This window comes from Helianthus annuus, chromosome 13, assembly GCF_002127325.2.
Source record: "Helianthus annuus cultivar XRQ/B chromosome 13, HanXRQr2.0-SUNRISE, whole genome shotgun sequence".
NCBI classification, from domain to species: domain Eukaryota; kingdom Viridiplantae; phylum Streptophyta; class Magnoliopsida; order Asterales; family Asteraceae; genus Helianthus; species Helianthus annuus.
This window is the reverse complement of record NC_035445.2, coordinates 29083278-29091838: the sequence shown is the minus strand read 5'-3', so window position 1 is coordinate 29091838 and position 8561 is coordinate 29083278. Positions and strand designations below refer to the sequence as shown.

At 35.8% G+C, this 8561-nt stretch overlaps 1 long non-coding RNA gene across 1 annotated transcript; it reads right to left on the bottom strand.

Annotated features, from left to right (window-relative positions):
* Positions 1-6386: 6386 nt before the first annotated feature.
* LOC110902515 lies at positions 6387-7762 on the bottom strand. The gene is made up of 3 exons (XR_002571170.2): positions 7625-7762; positions 7107-7160; positions 6387-6638 (listed from the first exon to the last, which is right to left on the bottom strand). It is a non-coding gene; the product is annotated as an uncharacterized LOC110902515 (long non-coding RNA).
* Positions 7763-8561: the final 799 nt, after the last annotated feature.

The following is an 8561-nucleotide window of genomic DNA, read 5'->3' as shown; positions in this document are numbered from 1 at the left end:
TTTTTTGGCTTTAAAGCCTCTTGTTTTTCTAACCTTAATTTCATGGTTGTTCCACTAAGTGTAGGTAACTTTGTGATGGTCGTTATTGGCTAAACTTTGTGCATTTATTTGGTTTAGATGAACACTAATGTAAATATTTAAGATTTAAAGTTTATTTTGGTGGTTTGTTCGTACATTTGATTTTTTAAATACTTTTATGCTTTATGGAAGATGAGTTAAACTTAGGTTTTGAACTTGTACGTGTATATGTCAACCTGATGTGGTCTTTGCACGAATTTCAGATTTTTACATCTTTATTACAAACAGGATTATTACACTATAAATGGTGGATAGAGTTTCAATTCCCAAGTATGCTATTTCAAAACCATGAAAGCCATGGATATCACGTAATAAGCTTTTGTGTCTTTGATTGGTACTCTATCTCTTATATAATGGTGCTACCGAGCTTATACATTCAATTATATGTCCCGGTGTACGTTTAACCTAGCAAGAGGATTTTATACCTGAAGTGTAGATTTATTTAAAAAATTTTCAACACCGGCTTATGGGCCACACGTTCTGTTATTACGAGTAAGTTCACGGGAGATACAAACCGATGTGGTCTCTCCATTTTATGCGGACACATAAAGAGTTTAGGGATAGTAAGCCTGATATCGTTATTCTCATCTCACGATGGGATGCCCTATTTACCACATCACCTAAATAACTTTGAATGCTCTATTTTATGTTCATTTTATTTACTGTCTTTTTAGTTTTATTTTAGAGTAAACTGCAATTTTACCCCCTGAGGTTAGGGGTCATTGGCATGTCTACCCCCCTAAGGAAATAATTGCAATTTTACCCTCCACTGTTTGGGGTTATGTCGCAACCTTACCCCTCGGAGTCAATTTTGCTTAACAGTCAACATAACAAGGGTAGAGTCAAAGGGTAAATAGGTAATTATTATTATTATTATTATTATTATTATTATTATATACATAAACCCATCTCCATCCCCATCTCTATCTTAACCTTTTCTCTGTTTCTCTAATCACAGGACCAACACCACCTACCCCTACCACCACTACCCACTTGCTTCCATCGATACCATACAAACCCCAATCCAATTCAAATAAACCCAGATCCAAATCTGAACTCCGTCCAGTTCATGGCGGTCACCGACTTTATACCCTAGATCCCTTCTTCTTGATGACCTGCAACTGTCACGGGAGAGGACGCCTAACTATGTGTTTGATGCAACCAGATCCACCCCCAATAAAGATGGCGATGATCAACTTCAAGAGGAGATTTGGAGGTGACGATGAAGATGCAGGAAACCATGATAGTGTTTTTAGAGTTTGGATTGAGATCTTATCCTCCATAATTGACTCCCCAATCTTTTGTGGCAACTCCGTCACCGGAGAAGCTAGGGTTAGCCGGAGCAACGGAGTCATCGGAGCGTGAAACGACGCGGAATTGGTTAGTGAGTTCGGTAGGGTTTTCAGCTAGGGTTTGTAATTGGCGCTTTAAGATGAATTTGTATATAATACTGTAGAATTTTACGGATACATAGGGCATTTTGGATGATGAAATGGAGAAGATAACGATGATGGTTGAATATACATTTGGTGGATTTGTTGGTGATTAGTTAGGGTTTTGAATGGAGAAGGAGGTGGTGGTGGTGGTGGTGGTGGTAGTGATGAACTGATGATGATGATGATGATAAACCTGATGATGATGATGATGATGATGATGAACTTGTTTCGTTGATTTTGTGATTTATGTTGTGGATCTGGATTTGTTGTTGTTGTTAGGGCACTTAGGGTTTGATGATTTGTGTAAATTTCATGTTGAATGAATTATGAGAGTAATTGTTTGTAGGTGATTTGTGGATCTAGTTTCCAACACCCAGAATGAACTGATGATGATGATGAATGAACTGATGATGATGATGAACATGATTCTTGATTTTTTATATAATTTTAATAAGACAGGGGCAAAAACAACTTTTCACACATTATAACAGTCAAAACAAACGTTGATTGACATAATTGGGTGTCAGGGGTAAGGTTGCGACATAACCCCAAACAGTGGGGGGTAAAATTGCAATTATTTCTTTAGGGGGGGTAGACATGCAAATAGGGGTGTTCAAAAAACTCGTGGCTCGCAGCTTGCTCAAAACTCGCTCGAAAAATGATCGAAGAAAGCTCGGCTCGAAATTGGCTCGGTTGTAAACAAGCCAGCTCGGCTCGGCTCGGTTTGTAAACGAGCCGAGCTCGAGCTTGGCCTGGCTCAGCTCGTCAACTCGTGAGCTGGCTCGATAAGGTTTACATTCTTCATTTTTTTCTTCCACGTCGTTTAGAAAACAAAAACTTAGGTAGTATCTCCCCTACAAAAGAAGGTAAAGACAATATACAAAATTAATTAACTATTTATACTTGCATATTTAACCATATGGTTAAATTAAATGGCAATTATGGCCCTTAGTCTATAAAGAAATTCATTTTTAAGGGCTTTTTAAGTAGTAAATTTTGCGGTTCTTTGTTAGTTCGAGCTAGATCGAGCTGAGCCGAGCTAGCTTGAATTCTAATCGAGTCGAACTCGAGCCTCAAATCTCAGCTCGATTTAAAATTCGAGCTCGAGCCGAGCCAGCTCGAATCGAGTTCGAGCCGAGCTTGAGCTGGGTCTAGCTCGACTCGACTCGGCTCGTTTACAGCCCTACATGCCAATGACCCCTAACCTCAGGGGGCAAAATTGCAGTTTACTCTTTATTTTATTTTATCAACGTATCTCGGTGCCTTTAATCCGACTAAACAACTACATAGGTTGAGTAGTGGGAGACACCTAAGCCGTGGTCGTCACTTGGTTTTAAAACCACACTATACTACTACACGATAGGTACAACTGCCTTATTTGTGTGTGGCTGTGTATAATATTAAAATAATTTTATAAATTAAAAACAACTTTTATGGAAGAAAAACATATAAAACTATACACACTTTGCACGCATCATGGGTTTGACTTGGGTTTCTGCAAGGTCTGTTAAAAGGTGTCGTGGGTTGGAACGTAGACCTGGGAAGTCGTGTTACTGGGAAGAACACCGAAACGTAAATGGAGCGATAGTTCTGAAAATAATACTTACCTCTACTTCTAAACGAAGAAGATGACATAGTTTTATATTTTGATATGTATAAAGTTGGCATTTTTTAATTATAGCCCAACACAAATTTACCTTTTTCAAGTGAGAATAAAACAGTTGTATAAATTAGTCATACTTTAATTTTTTTAACTCTTTATGTATTCATTTTTCACTTGATATAAAATAATTTTAACCAGTTTTTGTTTGTTTTATCTAACGTGTGTACCTTATTCGTTCTTTTATATAGTTTACTAGTACGGCGCCCGCGCGTTGCGGCGGGGGACCATAACACTTCGGATTTGGTTATGGTTATGGCTTTAAATTGAACTGAACCGAACAAGTTGCACACACCTCAAAAATCATTACATCCATGATAATGAATATAGTTTGGGACTCCGTTTTATACGACAAGTTACGATCAAAAGTTTAACTTGGTGATGTGGTTTTCACAATTTACCTACTAATTTGTAAGAAACGGTACAGTGATGTCAAGTTGCAAAACTTATGAATAAACTGAACATACAAATCTCCTTTCTTCACGTTAAAAAGCCATAACAAATCACGTTTCCCAGTTGATCTTTGCATTCTCTGTTTAACAAGCTCTTGCCACACTAAAAAGCTATAACATAAAGTCTTTAAATTGATCTTTGGATTCTTATGTATTCTGGTATTCAAGACCAAAAATAAAGATAAAAGACAACAAATAAAGAAACGAGGTTATGACCATGGTAATAAGTTATACGATGATGATGATGATGATGATGATGATGATGATGATGATGATGAATAAGCTATACAATATGGGAAGTTACATACGCTTTTAATATCAACCAAAGGAGCTTTTATAATAAAAAAAAAGCCATCGTTAATGTTTATTAGTGATGCAATCAAAATCAAAACAAACAAACACTGATACACATTAAGGTTGGTTGCACAATAGCTTTAGCCTCAGATGCATGCATTCTGTACAGATACAATATAAGCAACAAAAGTACCTTATTTTATGATAAAAAAAAACCTTAAACCGAATATAAAGGCTAACGCACTTCATCGGAACTACGATCATCATTTGATTGATTTGTTCCTCCTACAAAAATAAAGCATATGAAAACAACGAGAATCATGCATGCAGACGGGCTTACCGTGTTTATATTTCTGAAGAATAGATTCAAACGATTAGGTTGATTCCAGAACCTGCAACACCCATATGATGATGATCATAATCAAGAAAGGAAAATGAAACATGATTACGCTTGATGATCATAATCAAGAAAGTAAAGCATATGAAAACAACCAGAATCATGCATGAAGACGGGCTTACCGTGTTCATATTTCTGAAAGAACAAATTCAAACGATTAGGTTGATCCCAGAACCTGCAACACCCAGATGATGATGATCATAATCAAGAAAACGAAACATGATTAGGCTTACATAAAAGATTCCAACGTGCATAGATGTAATCAATTACCAAATTTGTGGTCGATTTGAAACTGTCACAGAACTTGGGAAATACTTCGTAGAACATCTGGTATTAAAGAAGATGAAACACTAAGATGAACATGCATGGTGCAAATGAAAGGGTAGATGGGTGATGGAAATGATCAACATGAATGAGATTCAATTAAGGCAGGGGAAAAGGCACTGCCAACAATCACCAATGAGGTTTTCATCTTTAATTATTTTGAAAGAATTAGGCGTTGAGGGTGTTTTAAAGAAAGTGTCATTAATATATGGATTATGTGTTGTAATCTCTTAATTTTTAAGAAGTCCTTGTGCAAAAAAGACAAATTTACCCCTAAACATAATTAATACATGCATTGTGTCTTGTATACCAAGTATTTCTACTTATACCTCTTATATTTTAAAAAGCCCTTAAAGAAATGCTTTATAATATAGTATAGATATAGATATAGATATAGAAGTATAGATATGGTATACTTTTAGATTTTACATATATAAATACAACACATTAAACCCATTTAATACAAATTTAAGTAGTGTTAAAAGAAGCAGGCAATCGTTTCCGTGTTTGGTGGTATATTAATGATTGTAAAAATAAAATTCCATTTGGACCCTCCTGTTAAAGAGACTTTGGTTCCACCAGAGATCATTACCAGTTATTAGGTTTCCATTCTTGCAATATTTCGTCTTCGAAACCAGAAGTTACATCGAATTCAACACAAAACCCACCTAGGGTTTGTAGTTGCATTTTTTACTTTATAACAACTAGGGTTAAGACCCGCCCGCGTTGCGGCGCGGGTACATCATAAACATTGAATGGATTAGTCCAAACGGTATATGATGCATCAACCATATGAAAACACCCATTTCGACATATCCAGTTGAACTCAGTGTAACCTGTATAAGCATTGTAATTGGACCAAACGTAAAGTAAATGGAATTCATATCGAACAATCATAACGTTTTATATGTGACCAAACTCATACATAGAAAATGTAACGGGTATGAAGGAAAATATGCACATGTAATCGAAAGGGATTAATTAGAGCTTTCGGAAAAAGAGGAGAAAAAGAAGCCATAATTTGACTCCACTCGGTTCGGAAAAAAAAACTTTACGAAACAAATATAAAATAAACACGAAAACATATTATATTTGACCGGAATCATTTCCCAAAAAAGTTTACATCGAAACGTAGAACAACTTGAATTTATACCAAAACGTACATAAAAATATGCACGTAAAAATTATTTTTTTAAACGAAAACGTATTATATTTGACATGACTTGTCTATAAAAAAGTTTACGTCGGAATGTAGAACAAATCATATTTATACATACCCGTACATAAAATATGCACGTAAAAATAGTTTTTAAGTAAAGGAACTATAGGGGTAAACTGAAACAAAATATTAGTAAAAAAATTAATTGGTTAAAAACGTTCATAAAACCGTGCCAAGTAGCACCAATGCCACAACGACAACGACTCTCAACATCGTAAAAATAAAATAGATAAAATGGTAAAAATTACACTTAATGAAAATGAGACTAAAATCGTTGAACCACGCACACCCGTTACAGTGTCTTAATGCGAAGAAAGTATCCAGAAACGTAAAACGTACAAAATAACAACTTAATCGCTCTAGGACCCGCCCGTTGCGGGGAAGTTTTCAAAAGGGAAAAAATGGACGCATTGCGGCGGGTAACAACCGCTTTTCCGTAATAATAAAATCTTTACAAAAGTAATTTAATAGACATCAATAATTCCAACTTTGATACATAATTGAATTTTTACAAAAATTGGGCATGACCCGTTCATAAAACGAACATGCCCCCTGTTTTCTTAACATAATTTACTAAACAACATTTTACGATCCAAAGACATAAACTACCAAAAGTAAAGACAACAAGTTTTTCAAATGTACATCTACTAACAAAGTTGGACAAAACGGCAAGTTATAAACCCAAAAGATGCGAATAAGCTAGCGGAAGCGTTTGGCATAACAAGACATGGACACGTGCTCGCTCCAAATCTCCAAATCGCCTAAAGTGAGGATTTACCTACATTCAAAAACAAGACTTAAAAATTAGTCATCACACTTGTTAATCATAATTCCATCGTTTTAGTTCCATCCGCATATGAGCTTTCATCATTTTTACACATTCGACTACCCAAATACTTGGGTATGGCATAAACACTCTCAATGAGAGTTAAGCATACGCATTCGACCCGTTTAGTTGGGTTATTTGCTTTCAACATAAATTCTTCTTTCTATCCGTACAACGGATTAAGCTTCTAGCATTCATTATAGCATTCAAAACCACCCGTTCAAAACGGATGTTAGCTTAATCTTCTCGACTTGTTCACTAGAACCGGTCGATTTGCATAACTTATTATAATTCTTATAACAACCAAATCCGCAAGGGATTTGCTAGTTACTTACTAATCACCATAGCCTTTTCGACAAGGGTTAATTATCATATTACAAACAAAATTATAATTAAGGTTTTGTATGCCACAAAACATACCTTTGTCTTGTGAGCTTTCCGACTTCTTAGAACCTGAGCCCTCTTCCTTTACGCCTATATTAACACATCCGTTCATTTGTTTAGTACCCGGAACTTCATTCCATTACATTCAATATTACACATAGTTATTCATTCAAGCATTTCATCAAACACATGGCGGGTTTCACATTTTTGGGACATTTACTCATTTAACTAACATATATTACTAAGCTAATTCCTTTAATCATTCAATAACATTCAATTAAGCTTTACTCTAAATCAGATTATCCAGTGATTTTACATCATAAACGAGGTTATTCCTCAACAACACACACACATATCAAAACTTGATCAATTTAACCCTAGCAACTTCTCATCAACTTGGGTCTTGGCTATTAACCACAAATTTTCTAGAATTCAGACATAATTCTGATCCTACATCATAATCTTAACTTAATTTCATAACTTTCATATCATGCAATCAGATTTGATCAAGACCTATTTCCTACAATTTGCTAAATCATAAAAATTCAACTTACCACTTCGAAGAACAAGTCTTGGAGCTTAGAATTCGTTGTTTATACTTTCAATTTTCTCAAGATTTCACTTGATTCATGTGGATTTTGACAAACTAGGGTTGAACCCCTCCTTTGCTCCCCTTGTTGATCGACCAGAACCCACACACGAACTATGTGTGGGTTTTTGGTATTATTCATTTTAGTAAATTGATTTTTAGGCATTTACAACTTTAGTCCCTAAATTTTCAAACACTTCTTAATTTAAATATTACCCCTTTTGCTTCTACATTTTATCTTAATTGAAATAATCATTTTTGGGGTGTTACAAGTCTACCCCCCTTAAAAGAGGTTTCGTCCCCAAAACCTGAACGTATAACAAAATTTAAACGCGTACATACCAAAAAGAAACGGATATTGCTTCCTCATTTCATCTTCAGCTTCCCACGTGAGTTCTGAGCCCTTTCGGTGCTGCCATTGCACCAACACTTGTCGAACAGCTTTGTTGCGTAGATTCTTCACCTTAACATCCTTAATGGCTATTGGTCTTTCGGCATAATTTAACCCCTCGTCCAACACGATGTCATCGAGAGGTACTAATGCGGTTTCATCCGCAAGACACTTTCTCAATTGTGATACGTGGAAGGTATTGTGAATCCTGTCTAAGGAAGGCGGTAATTCTAATCGATATGCAACTTTTCCAACTCGAGCTAAGATTTTAAACAGCCCAATGAAATGAGGACCTAACTTACCACGTTTACGGAAACGGATTATGCCTTTCCATGGCGACACTTTCAATAGGACATAATCTCTGACCTGAAATTCAATAGGACGCCTTCTCTTGTCCGCATAGTCTTTTTGCCGATCTTGGGCAGCTTTCAGTCGAGCTCTCACCAATTTTATCTTTTCATTTGTTACTGCTATTAAATCACTTGGCGCAAGCTCTCTTTGCCCTACTTCG